The sequence below is a fragment of the Mus pahari genome, chromosome 3 (assembly GCF_900095145.1).
Source record: "Mus pahari chromosome 3, PAHARI_EIJ_v1.1, whole genome shotgun sequence".
Lineage (NCBI taxonomy): Eukaryota > Metazoa > Chordata > Mammalia > Rodentia > Muridae > Mus > Mus pahari.
This window is the reverse complement of record NC_034592.1, coordinates 115,012,496-115,015,462: the sequence shown is the minus strand read 5'-3', so window position 1 is coordinate 115,015,462 and position 2,967 is coordinate 115,012,496.

Below are 2,967 nucleotides of genomic sequence, written 5' to 3'. Positions count from 1 at the left end.
CCCTCCCTCTCTCCCTCCCCTCCCCTCCCCCCTCATCCTCCTCCTTTTCTCTCTCTGCCATAAGTCTGGAGGACGCAAGGGGTTTGTCTCATCATCTGAGTGTTTCCCTGAGTCCTCTTCCTTTTTCTCCTAGGCCCCTTGACAAAATCCTCTCACTTCTAGGATTTATCCCCGATCCCTAAGCATCCTAGGAGGGAAGCCATCTGCCATGAAGGAAGCAAGAGAGGACTTGTTTACATTCCTGACATTCATATCCACTAAGCTGATATAAAGTCTTAGAATTGTTTGTACGTTTTCAAGGCGTCCTACAGGATGCAGATTTATTGAAAATGACCAGAGGATGAGGGATAGGATGGGAGGTGAAGAAAGGGGAAGTGGGGAGACAGCATGGCTTGGGAACACAAGGATAATCTTTCAATGATGTTATCTGAATAGTGTCATGAATGTTAAATCCCTAGATGAGAAGAAGTTTGTCAAATGTGAATTGCAACCAAATTTGTCACCAAAACATTGAGTTTCTATGGTTTGGGCTGAGAAGTTAGAGGAGAGCCACTCTAAATATATAGGAGACATCTTGGTAAAAACAGTAATTGGGTGTAAGGGTGTGACAAAGCCGTGGGGACTCTCTAGCAACTGAATCAAGAGAGTGATACAAGTTTGATGGAGAAGCCATGTCTGCAAATAGCCGGACAAAATACATTACAAGCAATATAAGGAAACACCCAGAGGTTGAGTTGCTTTACAAAGAAAAATGGACTATTCGGGCACTGGATTCTCCTGAGGAAGAGGCCTTGGCGGCAGGAATGTGTGCAAAGGGAGACATGACACAGTGAGACAAGAAGCTAGAAAAAGGGTTGGTGAGATGGCTCAGTGGGTAAGAGCACCTGACTACTCTTCTGAAGGTCCTGAGTTCAAATCCCAGCAACCACATGGTGGCTCACAACCATCCGTAACAAGATCTGACTCCCTCTTCTGGAGTGTCTGAAGACAGCTTACAGTGTACTTACATATAATAAATAAATAAATCTTAAAAAATTAAAAAAAAAAAAAAAAAAAAATCAAAAAAAAAAAAAAAAGAAGCTAGAAAAAGTGCTTTGGGGCGTTGGCCTCACTCCTCTGATTTGTTTCTGTGAAAACCTGGAGACTCACAGTTCTTGGATAACGCCCTTTTGTGTATGTACAGAGTTCTTAATGACCTATCGGGCTCCTCTTAAAGGTCCATACCACTTGCTAACATTGGCATTTTATGAAGTAAGTTTCCAATGCATAGGCCCTGGGAGGGGGAAGCAAAACACATCTAAATTATGAAAAATTGAGAATTAGAGTGTCTTATGGGCTTTCTCCTCAACAGGGCTTGCAGAACCAGCAGCACCCCTAGGAGCTGGTTTAAAAAATGCAGAATTCAGATGGAATCAGCATTTTCACACAACACTTAGATGTGCGAGTTTAGGTTTGAGAAACTGTCCAGTGCTCCAGATGGAGGTCTCTTGGGGTGAGTGTCTGATGCTTACACACCTGTGGACACTCCACCCACGGTTTGAATGTTTGCTGCACCTGTAACTGACTGCAGGGGCCTGAGGGTGTTAGGGAAGCCATGCTGAGCAGCCCTGAGCTTGGATGAGGTGCTCCTCAGCTTCCGTCCCCAAATCAAAAGTTTGTGCTTCTGTAGAATAGTCTTCCTTGTTCGTATATATATATTTCCCTTTCGTGTACATAGTTGTTACTAGACTGATTACTACAAGGGAGTTCATAAAACCTTGATACTGTGAAATTTCCTAGCAGAAGTACACCATTTGCTTTCTGCTAACAGTGTTGAGAACACATGTTTTCACGGCTTTGGTATTACTTCTTAGTTTTTAAAGTGTTGGCATTTGGATGCATTCAAAATTATATTTAGTAATTCAAATTTACATGATCAAAAGGTTGTTCAGGGTGTGGTGGCTTATGCTTTTAATTCTAGTATTTAGAAGGCAGAGGAATGAAGGTGGATGTAAATTTGAGGCCAGCGTGAGTTATGTTGTAACTTGCTACTATCCAAAAACCTACCCTGTTTCAAAAATAAAAAATTACCAAAACAGAGATTGGGTTCATGTTTAGAGTCATTTGTTATTTTTCTTATAATTAATCACACATTTTACTTTTCCTACAAGATATTTGTTTTAGTTAAGGTTTTTATTGCTGTGATAAAACACATGACCAGAAGCAACTTGGGAGGAAAAAATTTATTCTGATCTCCAGCTTACAGTCAGCCCATCATCCAGGGAAGTCAGGGCAGGAACCTGGAGGCAGGATGCAATTTCTTGGTTTCCTACCCATGGCTTGCTCAGTTTGCTTTCTTATACCATTCAGTACCACTTGCCCAGGGCTGACACTGCCCATAGCTGATCACTAATCAGGAAAATGCACCACTGGCATTTCTTAATTAAGACTCTTCCCAGATAATCTTATTTGTGCCAACTTGACATAAAAACTAGCCAGCATGGCCCTGGTAGTGGGGGTGAGGGTGGAGGTAGGGGTCGGGGTTGCTGGTGAGCCTGTTCCAGGCTGTGAGAGCGGGAGAACAGGCTGACTAGTTCTGATGCCTCTCAGGCCCAGATCCCGAACTTGAATTGGTCTACCCCAACATCTCCCCATCAATGAACTCCTGGAGCGCATGAAGGGCAGGTCCTACAGATCCAAACCTACAGAATCTCCACGACATAGGGGCAACATCAACAGGATATCTGAGAGAGTCCCAGTGAGGTTCCAGTAGTGATAGAGCAAAAGAAGCCAGAGACCTAATACCAGACCAATGAGTCATTGCAATGGACATTTATTTGCAAGCAAAGAAGTGTGGACAAAAGGGTATATTGTAAGACACACTGTGACACACTACAGCTTTTACAACAAGGTGTCCCCCCCCCCACACACCCTGTTGATGGAGAGGTTGTAAGGGTGTATGATATGAAATTAACAAAAAACCAATAA